The sequence below is a fragment of the Vidua macroura genome, chromosome 5, assembly GCF_024509145.1.
Source record: "Vidua macroura isolate BioBank_ID:100142 chromosome 5, ASM2450914v1, whole genome shotgun sequence".
Lineage (NCBI taxonomy): Eukaryota > Metazoa > Chordata > Aves > Passeriformes > Viduidae > Vidua > Vidua macroura.
Window position 1 is genome coordinate 49,966,816 of NC_071575.1, and position 16,186 is coordinate 49,983,001.

General features: G+C 38.0%; 1 long non-coding RNA gene across 2 annotated transcripts in view; it reads right to left on the minus strand.

The window, feature by feature from the left end:
• The window catches only part of LOC128807646 (uncharacterized), a 107,414-nt gene that overhangs the window by 81,569 nt on the left and 9,659 nt on the right, over window positions 1-16,186 (minus strand). The gene's annotated exons all lie outside the window — the stretch shown is intronic.

The following is a 16,186-nucleotide window of genomic DNA, read 5'->3' on the forward strand; positions in this document are numbered from 1 at the left end:
ATACTACTTCTTAAAGGACTTCACTAATAATGCAATTTAGAAATCACAATATTTAGTTGCAATAGTTTTTTTATCCTTCCTTTCTGGTCTTTAGTAAGAAGTGACCACTATTCTATTTTTAATTATCTTTTTCGGAGACTAGAAGATTTAAACAACCCCTTTTAATGTACCCTTTTGCAGCCTAAAGGAATGAGATTACCTTTCTTTATGGTTTATATTTGCTAAATCCTTTAGCATTTCTTGCACCATACTGTGGATTTTTCTCCAAGTCATCCTTTTTAAAATGTGGTGTCTAAAAGTGGACACCTGGTCTGAGATCCAGTTGGCTCCCAGGCAGAGCAAAACAGTTACTTCCCAAGGGTTGAATATAACATTCCTAGGAATGTATTTTTGACCAAGACTTTTTTTTGGAAAAAAATACTGTGTTGTTACTCATAGTCAATTTGCGATTCACCACAATCCTCAGATCCTTCTCTGTGTAAAGTCACTTCTGCTACATGTCTATTTTCATGTCTTTGTTGGAGTTCATCTGCTTTTAATTTCAGAGTATGTCTGATTTTTTAGATTCATTATTTTCCAATTTTGATGCTATCAAAGTCAGAGCAACTTCTCCATTCATATTGACTGCAGATTTTCTAAACATATTACCTCAACTCCATCATTGAATCATTAAAATTATGTAGAAGAAATGGTGTTGCAACATAGGTCGCAGCACATACCACAGCCAAGATGGGCCACAATACACAGAGTACCATCATACAATTTCAGACAGCTTCAACCCATACAGAGTAACACCTTACTACATCAGAAGGCTTCAGACACCTGCCCATACAGAGCAACACTTCATCACTTCAGAAAGCTGCAACTGCAACTGCCCTTCTTAGTCTTTAGCCCAGCCTTTTATACCCCTCATGTTCATGTGTTGCACCTGTCTGCCCTCAGTTCCCTTTGGTGGCTGGTCAGTGCACCTGGGCACTCCATGGCTCACTGCTGTCAATGCTGCTCACCTGCTTCTCACAGCTGTACCCACTGGGGGTGAGGCTCAGCCGCAGCCCCACTCCCAATTACCACAAACTGTGTGCCTACAAAATGGGACTCCGCATAAAGGTTCACATTCTTAATGTGAATCACTGAAAATTATTTTTTGCAGTCGCTCCATAACCACAAAGAGGGGGGTCAGCACTCACTTTACCTGGATATGGGTAAATTACAAACGTGGCTGTGGAAGTGCCTAGCATTATAGTCTGTTATGACACCTTTTCCCAGCATCCACCTTTCCAGAAAAGTTATGCACTGGGAGGAAGTAACAAAGATGGACCCAGACCCTTCTCAGTCATCTCCTGACAGGCTGAGGCAATGATAACAAGCCGAAATGTAGGAAATTATACTCAAACACACAAGAATTTTACTCTTTTTTTTCCCATGAGTGTAGGCAAACACTTTAACAAGTCTCCCAGAAAGTTTATGGAGTCTTCAGCTTGATGACACTCAAAACCTGAATGGACATAGACTTAGCAGACTCTGCTCGAGCGGGGGCATGGATTCATGGATTACAGACCTCCTGAGGTCTCTTCCAGCCTCAAACATTCTGCAAGTCTATGAATTTATAAGACAGTACTATTTGTTTTACATGTCCTTCCTTGAATTCAGAGAGTGTTTTGCAAGCAGTTTTAACTTTTCATAACAGTAATGTTAAATAACCGGAAGTTATGATCTGATCTGCAGCTCAAGGTTAGTCTGGGAATCACGTTAGACATTTTGCTAGTCTCTGCAATATGACATGAATGTCATGTAACATTTCAAACAGTATTTGAAATTCCGTAGTTGACTCCTCGATGCTGAGAGCACATCTTTTTAACCCTAGATCAAAGTCCTTCTCCCAGCTTGACCACTGGTATTAAACAGTTTCCCTGTCACAGTATCCCTCTTCCACCTTTAAAAAGCAGTATGTTATTTTTAAGGAAGTTGAAGCCCAGTGCTGACTTTATTAGTAAAGATCTGCATCCAAATTCATGACTCATATGACCCAGGGTAGGCCTCTGCAGTCGAATGGGAGTATTGGCAAGTATCACTTGTGACCTGGACTCCATCCCCTGTGTTCCCAGAACCTCACAGTCACTTCATTAGTGCCCACGTGGATGAGTAACATGAATAGCATGAGTCACAGTCAGCGACTGGATATGCCTCAACAGTCTTTCCACTGTGCCTAAGGTTTTTGAATTAGTCAAGGAGCCCATGTCCCAGCAGGATGGTCAGACGGGCAGATGGATGTCTCTGGCCCCAAGACAGAGAGTCTCTAATCACAGTCATCCACTGAGAAGTTTGTCACTGGAGCAGCACAGCAAATAATATGACCTTACTGAAAAGCTGAGCCAAAATATATTTGTCTTGAAGCAGGAAATTTTCAACATTTATCCCTCCTAAAAGAGTTTACCTTTCTTTTCTGCTGCAATGGAGAATCTCTGGCATTTGAATTCACTAGGCATGGGACCTGACTCTTAAAAGAACCTACAGCTTTTACAGTTTACTGACTTGGAAACTGATGGGGTGGACAAAATACTCTCAGCTAGTCTCGTAACCTGATTTTGATATTTGGCAGGAATTTTTAAAGTATTCATGCTCCTTTTTGTTCTCTTATTTAACAGATTGTTTTTCAGCACTTTTCTACTTTCATGACAGTTTTTGATTGTGAAAAAATGTAAAACACACTTAAATATAACGGTGGGTTTTAAACTATCTGTTGAGGCAGGGTACTAAAACACAGTACAAGCCCATGTCCCGAATAAGAGTGCAATAGCAGAGTGTGAGAAAAAACCCCAAACATTTAACACAACTGTTTCTATGCATATTTTTTAGTTATATAGTTGAAATCCACACTATTTCAGGAATTATATCATTCTATAATAGTGACTTTTTTTTTTTTAATGTTATGAACACCAGTGTTTTTTTCAATTACTGGTAAACCTGCTGATAATTTCTTTTAAAGGCTAAAGGGGACTATTCTGTTAAATCTTCCCTTGGAATTTAGGTGTCCGTAAAGTTCTCTCTTCTACTGAGAGACCTTCACATTTCCTTGTTCCAAATGGATGATTCTCCACAGAAAAATAATTAGATATAAAGACATGAGCACTTTTATCTATAGGTGAGATACAGACAGGAAAGGCCAGGTGTTGCCAGAGCAGGAGGTATGAGATGGACACTTGGTGGTTGAGTATTCATTGTTTCTGCAGAAATGTAAGAACTTGGGGCAACTTACCACTGGAAAATGAGGTGCCAAGGGGTTGTAGATGCAAAGTAGTTCAAGAAGAGTTTGTGAAAATCTTAATAAGATGTGATTTAGGCACCCTGAAAGGCACTTAGGTAACAAGCCCTCCAAATCTGGCCTCTTGATCTGGGTATTTTATCATCTTAGCCAGTCTTGAGCTAGATGGGGACATGGTGAAGCATTACAGCCTGACTGCTGAGGGGAAGTAGTAACCACACAGTATTCAAACCTGCCACTGTTTGTGCCTTCTAAGAATTAATTTTGATCCTATGATCTCACACTTCTAAAACTCCTGTATTCCCTAAAAAAGGTTATTGAAATGTCAGTTTTTTCAAAAACTGGCTGCCTAGAGCTTGTTGTACGAGCAGCATGACCCTCTAATGAAGCTAATTCACAAGATTTTTACCTGACTTGAGGACATATAGATTCACATTACTAATTAATACCATCCACATAGCTAGTTTAGGAGCTTGAAAATTCAAACCCACAAGAGAAACTCAAAAGCATGCATATTTTTCCCTCTTTACCTGACAAAGCTCTCAGTAACTGTGAAGATAGAAGGGTGTGTGTGGACTAGCAAAAAAAAAATTAAATAAAACTCTAAGAGTAATTCCTACGAATATTTTTTGTTAAGATGCTTATATGCTTCTGTCTTACTGCAATAAACGCTACAGCCAACTCCTTCTCAGTTCCAAAAAAAAGCAAGCAATCTTGAACATTTTTAACTGCAAGTCAAGATTTCCATGAGGCATGTCTTTAAGTGCTCATACACCATTGGTTTCTCATAAGTTATACTGGGCCAAAGCAATTGCACATTTTTAAGATAAATCTACTCTTATAGCATTGAAGGCAGAGCCCCACTATCACACAGACTTCACTTACTTCAGGAATCAAGAGTTTTTAAAAACTCCCCAAGGTTAAATACAGCATCCTGTGTGCAAGCCAAGTTGCTATGGTGACATTACTACATACTTGCATTACTTACTTGTTAATATAGGCCTTTGGCCTTCTATTTTCTAATTGTTGATGGATGAACTATCAAACTGTCTTACATTAATGGTACAAAGGTAATGTGAATCATATTTCAAAACACGAAACAAAACGTGGTGCAATTAAACCTGAGAAAAATGCATCGTCTCAAATAAAACTCTGTTAAGAGAGATTTTAGATTAAAGCATCACCTTTTAATTTGAAGCAATAGTGTTTTAACCTATTAGACTCAAAATATGTTCCAGGAGGTAAAGATGGAAGAAGGAGTTACAGTCAGAAAATCAAGACATCAAATATCAGGAAAGTATACTGTTGTCATCCAAAAACAACAGCAGGAGAAACGAAATATTTCTAAGGTTCTGGTCTCAGGCCTGTGTGTTATCTTGGTCTCCACCCACTGGAAGTTGAACCTCATTGCCTACTACTTGTAGGCATAAATAAAAATAATATGTTCCACCAGATACAAATAATAATAATATTTTTAATTTGCACATTGTTTATGTCTTTATTAACAATTTGAATAACCTGATGCTCTTGCAGAAAGCTTTCCAATAAAGCAATATATTCCTTGTCTATGGCTCTAATAATGATGTTGTGAGAGACAGCAACCTTCTATAGGCATTAATTAAGTATAAAACTTCTGGATAGGGATTTTAACAGAGATCACAGCTCTTTTCACAGAGGTAGTCTGTGGTTTTTTTCATCTCTACTAGAAACAATCAAAGATATGTGAAAAGTTCATCTGTTCAAAAAACATTAAGCCTTTTGTTTTAGAATTTGTACATAGACAGATGGAGCAATTAAGTAGTCCTAGTGCATTGTTAAGAAGCAAAATATAACCAGAGTAGAAATGCTTCTCAAAGATCCTTTTATCCACAGTGAAGAGAGGCTCTGATTGCATTTTACAAGCTCCAGAACATGCTGCGAGTGAAGGTTTCTCTTCTGCCTCCTTTCACCATTTGGGCTTTTCCCTTAAGATTCTGTGTCACTCAGCATCTTTTGCTACCCAGTGACTTCTGACTAAATGCATGCCAAAAGACAAAATCTGAGATACATATTTCATTCCCTATCATTTGGCAAAAATTATCCTGAGGCAACACTTCTTCTTCCTTTTTTTCTGACATTCAGCATGTTGCAGTGTCACCATCAGCATACAAAACCATTTTGTGTACAACTACGTTTCACCTGATTAGATGTATCCAGGCATATTTTTCATTTGTAACAATAAGTATAATGTTCTAAATATTTTTGAAAAACTTTATAATTACCTTTCTTCTGAGGAAACCAGAATTTAGGTCTGGAACAGTAAGTGCTAATCCTTAGAAGAGGAACAAAATGAGATCATTTATATAAAAAACCCTTGACTATTCTGTCAAGCTCATTGAGGTGACAAGTGGCCTTAAATGCTGATGAGGTCCATATATTCTTATACTAGAATGCTGTTCATTACTTTTGCTGGGAATACTAAGATAAATGGTTATAAGAGAATAACTTAATACTGTCCACTCTGTTGGGCTGTTGAAAAAGTCTCTAATACTTCTGAAATATTTTGGGCATTTTTATTCATGCATTAAGTAGGGATTGGATAGACTGAGATAGTAGACTGAGATAGCTGATTCACAATAGATCAAGAAGCACATTTTTAGGAACTAAATCTTTCAAATACTGCAGATTTCAGCTTTCACAAGAACATCAGGTTTCATCCTTTAATGTATGTTCCTATGGAGACCTGAGGAATTTGCAGTTCAAAGACCAGCAAAACATTTTCTGTAAAAAACATGAGTACATAGATCCTAAACAGGAATAAATATTTCTTACTTAAGAAAAGGAATTATGATAGTTACAACTTTCAGCTGCTGTCCTGAGTGATGCTTGTGTCACGTGTTTCAATCTAACACTCAGACTTCTGAAAGCTTCATAACCTTGGTTGCATGTATCTTGTAGTAGCAAATTGAAAGGGATGCTTAAAAAAGTTGAGGCTAGTTAACTAAGAAAAATGTCAGGCAGTGAATGGGCTATTTGGTGGGCAGGGAATGAGTGTGTGTATGGAGATGCAGCAGTAATCACTGTACCAGTTAAGGACAAGATTTGGAAATTAGCCACCCCAAACTGATCATCAAACCCTCTAATCTCTAGAGTCATAGAAATGAGACACCACTTGAATCCCATGTTGATACATGTCCACAGTAAATTTAAGGTGTCCTGTACAGAATGGCTTTGGGATGAATTCTACAGAATGCCAGGGTAGGAAAAGCATTATACCTCTCACTACAGTAAAGATTTGCTCACAGATTAGACAAGCCATGACAAACAAGACATGTTTACCCTAAGAGAGGAGATGACTGTAGAAGAGGCATTAACATTTCCATACAAGAAAAAGCAATCTATGAGGATCAACCTCCATCTTGAAAAAGTTTAGGATCTGTACTCACAAAGGAGAAATCTCAGTGGAAGCTCTTACCTTGCTGCTCCCTTGTAGACATCATCAAAAAGATTCAAAAGAAATGCACTCACTCTTCTACAGTCCAACATTAATATACCATCTCCCAGGAATGCAATATTTGCAGATACTGTGTGCAAATTCTACTTCATATGGATCATATGGACTGAGCAACTGGGCATCACGTATTAGTGTTTATGGCTTGTGAGCTAGATGACTTCCAGATACAAGCATAGGATCAATTGACGGTTTTCTTTAACATTTGTAGCTAGGCTGTTATTAAATATTTACAATAGTAAATAGTATTTATTTGGGCATTTTTTAATTGAGTACTTTTGTTTATTTGAAATTTTATCTCTCTTGTATTACAAACTGAGAATATCTAGGTAAAATTAAAATATATCAGTCCTATAAGAATATGTGACTCATTAGTATCAGTGTCCTAGGCAATACTCAGAGAAATACAAATACATTGCTTCAGAATATTAAAAAAGTACCAAGGCATTCCTCTGTTGAAGTATTTTGGGAACTGGATATGAAAAAGTGCATTCTCAAGACCATATATTATTCACATAATTTTTATCTTGTACAGTGATTCCTGGGGAGAGAACTGGAACCTTGTGGGTTAGAATCCTAGATTCATAGAATCACTTACTTGGAACAGACCTTTAAGAGCTTTAAGAATCCAACCATTACTGTAATACTTCCAAGTCCCACTAAACCATGTTCCTAATTACTACATCTATTTTATAGGAAGGACACAGATCTGTTGGGGTGAGTCTTCAGAAAGGCCACCAAGATGTTAGAGGGATAGAGCAGCCCTCTTATGAGGGGAAGCTCAGAAACTTGGGATGGTTCAGCCTGGAGAAGAGAAGGCTCTGGGGAGACCATATTGCAGCCTTCTGGTGCTTGAAGTAGGCCTACAACAAAGATGGGACCAAGCTTTTTAGGTTTTCATCTAAAAGAAGCTTAATTTCAATTTGATATAATGAAGACTTTTTCACAATGAGGTGGTAAAACACTGGTTGCCCAGTGAGGTGGTAGATATCCCATCCCTGGAAGCATTCAAAGTCAAATTGAATGGGGCTCTGGGCAATCTGAGCTCGTTGAAGATGTCCTGCTTGACAGGGGGGTTGGACTAGATGACATTTAGAGATTCCTTCCAAATCAATCTATTACATGGTTTGAAATACCCCCAGGAATGGTGACTCAACCACTTCCCTGGGCAGCCTGTTCCAGGGCTGGCTGTGAAATCTTTTCACTGCTTCTAGTGAATTTTTTTCCCAATATCTGATCTAAACCACCTCTAGTTTGAGGCCATTTCCTCTTATTCTATTAATTGTTTCTTGGGAAAAGAGACCAACTCCCATCTTGATACAACCTCCTTTCAGGTAGTTTAGGAGAATGCCTAAAGGTAATCACTTCCAGAGCTTGTAGGGAGACTGGTGGGTTGAGCTCTAAGTCTGTTGTAGGGATACTCAACCTTTTTCAAGTTGAAAGGGAGTGTAGAGTGACATTAGAGGTTTGCTGTTCCTAAATTTAGGCTCTGAATTTTACTTTGGCAGAATTCACCTCTGTATTAATTATATAAAAATTAGGGAGAAAATATCTTATTTCAATGGACTTAATTATCTTCAACTTGTATCAATCAAGACAGATGTAAATAAATATGCTGGTCTGAGTGTCATTCCAACAGAAGATTATAGTATTTGGAAGCCCTGCAGAGCTGTTACTGTTCTTCAGTGTGAAGTCAGGAAGGTTGTGTCTCTCCTTTTTATGGGTGGGCCTTCTATATCTGCCTGGCATAGATGGCAATAGAACAATGCAGGACAGCTTGAGCAGCCACTGCCAGCATTGCACCCATCCAACAGATAAAAACAGGATGCCAGCCTTCAGAGTTGTCAGCTTGGTAACTTTCAAAGGCATTTCAACTCCTTGCAAAAATAAAACAGCCTTTTTCAGATTAATTCCAGAAATCTTGCACTGTGGTGAATAGGTAGTACTAAAATAAGACACCCTGCTGCCTTCCAATGTAAAAATAACTCAGTATGTCTGAGTATGCTACAGAATACAAAGCACCCTAACAGTTTTTTTGCATGAACTAGCAATTACTAGATGTTAGATAAAGATGTGTTTTTAACAGCGTACTTAGAGGAAATGTCATGGGACGTATGTGTGTACCTGTTCTACATTTCATCTTCCAAAACAACTATTTTTAAAAATTGCATGGACTTAACTGATATTCATGTAAGCTCCTTCTCAGTCTCACTAACTAGACAGATGCATCTTAAAACAAATGAAAATGCCATTTAAAACCTACAATTAAATAATCACAATTATACTGCATTAAAATTTTATAGTGGAGACCTTATTACCAAGGACTTTGAAAGATTTTTCCATGCTTTCTACTTTTTTACTAGCAAGACCTTAAGTAACAGAGGACCCTTCTAACCTGTTTATGTTAGGAAAAGCTCCCGAGACCCATTACTGACTCAAAGGCAACATGACACATATTTGAAAAATACTATCAGGACAGCAGCACTTTGAAGTCATTCTCATGTATAGCGATAGTCCTTGATCAAAATATTTCTTCTCTAGATAAAACAGACACAGGAAAAGAAAATAAGAGTACTTACACAGATTTTCTAATGTCACCAAGGAAGACTGGTAAGGACCTTGGAAAAAGACTTCATTAGTCATTACCCCATCCTTCCTCTCTGATTATGACTTTCTGCTGATAAAGTCCTGCTCTAAATTGAATTATGAGTTAATTAGCTGTCAGAAGGCTGACTGAAAAGACTCAGAAGCTGCAGCCTACAAATTTGAAATAGAACTCTTAAACATAGCATATTAATGATAATACAGAAAGAAAAAAGAAAGATTGCAAAAAAACCAGCCAAGATTCTTTGAATTTTTTTTAAAGACTAGCAATTTACAAATGAAGACATGTAACTAGCTTTCAAAGCAACAGGAACTAAGAGAGACCACTTATAGTTTTTGTTTGCTGTTTGACAACAGGGCTAATAAAGAGAAGCATAAACAACAGGACTAATAAAGAGAAATACTTTATCCAAACCCATAGCAGGATTGTCATTGATAATTAACTATTTTGTACTATGAAAGGAATTGCAAGGATATCATTAACATAAAAAAATGTTTGATGGAAACCAAGTCAAGCATTACAAAAAGATAATGTATGCTTTACTTTGTTGCTGATATAAATGGTGAAGCTGAGGATCAGTTATAGTTTAATATTGATAGAAGCATTTTGGTCATGAAGTGCAAATAGCTTCTTATTAACTCCAAGAGAGATCAGGCAAAAGGAGAGTTAAGAGCTGGAAGCAGATCTCCCAGGTATTGCCTGGGAGTAAAAGCTCTCAGTGGAGTCCAAGGGACTGATCTTGCATGAAAACAAACTTTTGCTAGAACCTGACTTGTGTCTTCAGGATGTATGTATGCAAATGTCTAAGAAGCCACACTAATTTTTCCAATTCAGAGCAGAGCACTATATCAGCAGGGAGACTCAACCTGTCTCCCTTGATGAAACTTGATGAAAATATTTCTACTGAAGCAGCCTTTTTGCAGAAAATTACGGCTTTGGTTAATTTTCCAAGGTCTGTTTTTTATGCTCCACTGATTTCTCTATGAAATATGAAAACCTGAAAGACAAAACATTTTCTCCGAACCTCAAAATTTTATGTTTGGAAATAAAATCAGGTGTCTTGTGAGTTTCATTATCCCCTGTCTTTTCTTGAAATGCTGTCCTGAGAACACCTCCACTGGTGCACTGTTGTCAGGAAATCCGGTGATCAGCATTATTTAGCAGTAGGTAGATCACCAGATACAGGATAAATGGAGAAACTGGACAAAAAAGAAAATTAATTATTACCTGCAAAATTAAATAATAAGCCACTGAAAAACTCTCACAGATTATTTGTGTGCATGTGTCTGTGTATGCTTTTGAAAATGTGACTAGCTGTGCTTATACCCAACTAGCTATAAAGATCATCATTAGATAACACTGTCCTATGTAGAGTATCCTAATGTACTGGGCACGCAGCTATTCAAATATGTATGATTAACAGTGGTGATGCAAACTTTTATAGAGAATACTTCAAATCACAGAAACTAAAGCTTGGGAAATTTCATCCACTGCAGACTCAAGCCAGATAATAGTGCCATACCCCGCCTATTACAGATCTAGCTCCTTGGAAAAATATTAGCTGTGTGTCTGTCCATCAAATAAATTACTCAGTCCTACAGAAGCCTTCCAAAACCGATGGGCTCCTCTGGGTTTTGTGCTAGCTGTCTGATCCCCAGTGCCACTAATACCCCATGGAGCACTGCAATCACTACTTGCAGGATTCCATCAGCAAAGGAGGATCTCTCAGGATTTCATAAAGAAGAGTCCCTTGAATGGGATCCCCCTTCCCCTCTTGGATCATAAGGATGATGCTTCTGCTTGCATCCCTTGCCTGTGGCTCTGATGGTTCCACTGTTACCAACAGTAAGATTAGCTGAAGGACCAACAGCAAAATAAAAGACAAAAAGAACAAATAACATCTGCACAGCCCACTTTGTCCTAAAAGGAAGTGTCTGACTTTTCACCCCCACTTCAACAATCCATCATTTTGTTTTCCCAAGCCCCAGGGATGTCACCTCCATAGCAAAGGGGCCTCGTGCAACCTTCCTAGGAGATGTTGTTGCTATGTCTGTGCTGTGCAGGAACTGGCTGGCCCTCTAGGCTCAGCTCTGGAGCTCATCTGAGACCTGAGCTGTGCAGAAGAAAGGGCAACCTTCTCAGCTGAATTTGTGGCCAACAGGATCTGCCCATGAGGACCTATCAGACACAAAAGTCTACTTCTTTTGGACCTGACACACCAGGTTCAGGTGTTGATATAGGGACAGGCAGGAGTTACAGGCCTGCTCTGTCATGCAAGAAGAGCTCAAAGTTTTAGGGTGTTCCACTAGGAGGAAGCCTCCAAAGGTTTTGTTGAAAGTCTTACTTTTTCCAAGGCTTAATGCACAGTTCTTGCTGGAAGAAACCCTTTTACTATATCAACATGCTGTATGCCTCATGAAGTCTGTTTAGGGACTTGTAAAGCAAAGAATACTGTATAAGTGTAACAAAAAAAGTGTTATCGCAGCTACGTGCACATGTGGGACAAAATTAGAGGGAAAAGGCTCCAGGCTGAGGGCACAGTAACTTGGTAATTGAGATGTTATCCACAGTATCCTTTAAATAATAAGCCAAATGCTAAAGACTTTATTATAAACACTGCTTATTATTTCCTTTGAAGCCTTATGCATGTAGTGTTTAGAATAAAATACCAGCTGGTAATGCAGGATTTTTCCAACTGCTTGTATACAATTTTCTTTTCAAAATACAAGGAGAAAAGGAAACAAAGGTTTCCTGATGAGAACAAACTGAAATACAAGAACTTCTTCAGGAAACTGAAGGAGTAGCAGGATTAAAAGCAAAAAATACATGCATCCCACAGACTCCCTTCTTGCCTGTGAGGCCTCTCATTCAAGCACTGACCAGGACCACTGTGGCTTTGTTTATGGCATCTAACAAGCTCTAAGCCTCTGGCTGTAGGACTGCATTAGGTACTTTTTAAAGCTCTTTTTGAAGCTCTCGGGAACAATAAAACAGTATTAGGAATCAAATTCAGCTTTTTCATGTTTGTCAGCACTCCATCTATACTGTTAATCTAGAGGTAAATGTATTTGTGGGCATGAATAGATGTGTGTGTATATATATATATATGTTGTATGTATGTTGAAATACCTTATTTAACTATAAGAGAATTGCTAAGATCTGCCATTTATTTACATTAGAGAACTCCAGACAATTTAAGAAGGACATGTGATGTGATGCTTGTATATTCTTGTTCTATAAAACTGATCAACAAGATATATATATTTTTTTAAATTACATTTAACAGTCATTCATAGAATCTTAGCTTAAATTAAATAGCTTCTTTTCTATATTTAAGGGCTTTGGGGAAATTTTAAGGTTTTGAGGAAGCGAATGATTTTTAAGGTTTATTTTAGCGCCACTGGAGCTAATAATTTCTCATTAACCTCAGTATCTGGAGGACTGAAGTCCCAAAATTCAGATGGCTTACAGCTGTCAGCTTGCCCTCTAGTGGGCTTCTTTAAAGCTACCACTGCTGAAGAAAACAGATGGACAACACTATTTTAAATTTATGAAAAACATAAATTGACTTATGTTGCTGCTGGAGAAGCAAATAGCTATAAAAATGCCTAACTATTCTAATTTCCCCTAGAACAGCAGGCAAATATAAAGCTGCTGAACAAATTCTGAAAACTTCACTTGGAACTGAAGTGAAATTGTAGGTTGGGCAACTCAGGTAGCTTGATTTATTTCATTGTTACACAATACCCCCTATTTTTTTCAACTTCTTCTCCAGTATTTCAATGTCCTGATAAGAATATACTTTCACCCCTGATAAGAATATACTGCCATTTTATTTCCTGGGCAGGGGCTATGGATTTGTTGGATCACTAAATATCAGGTAGTTTTGCAAGGACTGGGAGCAAAAGTTTAAAAAATCATCTTGACTGCAGGAATTTCTGCCTTTGAATTTCTGCAGGTAAGTCTCTAGCTTGTTTATAGTATGCATAGAGGCAATGCTTAGATTCAAAACCTCCAGTAGAGTGGAGAAGACACAGGTCTTCCCAGGCTCATGGGGAAGAGGTGGCCAGGTACTGTTAAAGAACTTCTAGTCATGCTGAGCTGAAGCTGATTCACAGAAAAATAAGGGGATGCAGCATTGATCTAATTTATTTCTTATGTCACTTCTGCAGTATGTTACATGCTTATTATCTTATGGTATCTACTTGTACTGTTCTACTTGCAGGTAAAAACAAAACAGGCTGGGGGCAAAATCAAGAGAAAGACAAGCTGTTCTTAGGCACAGAATAATAGTGTTCTTAGGCACAGCCCTAATAGCCACCTAGGAGTTATATCTCTTTCTTAAGCCTTGTCACATGTTTCTACCTGGTTTTACACTGGAGTAGCATGATCAGGTAGAGGTTTGGAGATCTGATCTAACTGCAGCTCAACCCAGCACAGAGCTGATGATTTCTTTATAACTAAATCAAGTCTTCAATTCACCAGGTAAGTCACAGGATTGGTTTAAGAGAGGGAAGAGCTTCCCTGAAAATCTGGACTTTGAACAGCTTCATCTGCAAAGCTGCTGACTGCAAAATCTAACAGATCTGTGAGAATTAGACTTGCAAATGTCTACTGGCATAAGGTATTCTCATTTTTATAAATTGAACTTAAGATAATTAAAGAGTCTGAGCTCTACAACATACTAAGCATACATGCTTAGCAATTCTCAAGACTGGCAACTTAGATCCATTGAACCATTCCTTAAAATACTTTCACAGTTTTGTCTGGACCACAATTGAAGTATGTTACTGTTGGAGGCAATGTCAGTGTATGCACTTTATAGATATGTGGATGTACATGCATACCTATTTTATGCATAAGGTATACATGTAGATATTATATATGATATAGATATAGATATAGAGATAGATAGATAGATAGATAGATAGATAGATAGATAGACAGATAGACAGATGAACAATTTGTCACCGTGAAAGATATTTCAGTTGTTCGAAAGTTCACTTTTGTTTCCAAGTAATGGTAGGATAGTTAAAACATTTTCAAAGACCTGTCCAAATACCAGTCCCACAATGAAGATGGGACTAGTAGTATAAATGGAGAAAAATAGTCCCCAGCATAAGCATTTGCCACCTGGCAGTCTAGCCACTGACTTGATCACAAAGTTTCTTTGCTCATACTCTGATGTAACCTGAGCAGCACCAGTAGTTCTTAAGCTAAGAGACAGAAAGTTATTGTGCAGTCATCTACAGGCTCTGAATAACAAATATTCTTGAACATACAAATGTAGACACAATAATGTATTAACAAAGAAAGAAAAGGAACGAATGGAAGTACTATGCCTAACATGAGAGAAGCAAAAAGGAGATCTGCGAAAGTCTGTCGTTATGCATAGCTGACCTTAAGAGGCACCCTACAGATGGACGTGTATTCTCTGAAATGATCTGAATTTCACCAAAAGTGCTTAATAGGCTTTGTTCTACCTGAACTGGTACAGTAGGACTACCTCAATTCCAATAGGACACTGGCAAAGTCACTCTGGTCAGATGGAGCTCAAAGCTCTATGAGTTCAGTGACTCTGAAGGAGAAAGCCTATACAAAATGGTAATAATAATGGTCTTGCTTGGTCTTTGCTGTAGGACAGAAAGGGCAGCAGACTTTATTACTTACCACCTAGCCTTTGGCTTGATTTAAAGCTCAGAAGACACCACGGGTCAGTCTCTCATGCCCTGGCCTGAGAGGTGGAGACAGATCTAACCTTTCGCAAAGTGAAGTCTTTAGAGACCTTTGTTTCAGTTTTGAGGGCTGTGTTTCTATGGGCAGAGGTAGCCATTATATAGCACAGAAACACAGAACATGTGATTACTGTGTGCCAGATCTGTGGTGAGAGGGTGGGAAGTGTTCATCTGCATATGCTGTATGAGTTCATTAAACACAGTAAACTGCCTGCAAAATTTGCATAATGAAAAGTCACCATTTCATTTTCTCCTCTCCATTCAAGAGAGACACAGAACACCAAATATATCTCAGCAGTCATCATATTAAAGGATTCTGTTCACTACAGTACCTGGTAACACTTCAGTGGGGTGAGGCTTTAGCCTTGTGCTTATCAGTTGCTCTCAGTTTCTTAATTCCAGAAATCAAAAAAATATGCTCCTAAATTAGACAAAAATTTCCTTCAAGATTTTATGCAACAAATCTTCACCACTACATTTTTTTATATAAGTTATACACTTGTAGAGTCATGTAAGTGCAAGAGAAAATATCAGAACAGCAACCTTCAAAATCACTGTGAAAAAAAATTCAGTTGTCAAGAAGCAGGATTTCATTAACAGCATCATACAATAAAGCTTTGCCATCCAGTTTGGGTGATCTCAGGTTACCTGTCATTTAACATTTGAACTATGTCAGGAAACTGACATTCATACTTTCACTAAGTTACTTCCCCCAAGACAAGTCCTTAAGTGATTTGCCTTCTCCTGCATGTATTTGCAGTATATAATGTATTTGCAGTATATAATCATTTTAAACCAGAACGAACCAGATGCATCCAGTCATCTTGGATTTCAGTGAAAATTACTCAGATTGAAAGCAATGCGTTATTGTAACTCAGTCCTGTTTATATGCCCCAAAATATCACCCACTGTGGGTGGCGGGGGAACCTCCACTATCATGCTGATTTGTTCTGTTACTACATGTTCTTTGAGATTATCAACAGCCTGCAAAAAATGAATTTGCCATATGTCTATGATCAGCCATTCTCCATTTGGTTGAATGGACAATTCCTATTTTACAGAGATCTGGATTTTACTCTCTTGAATCATGCTGA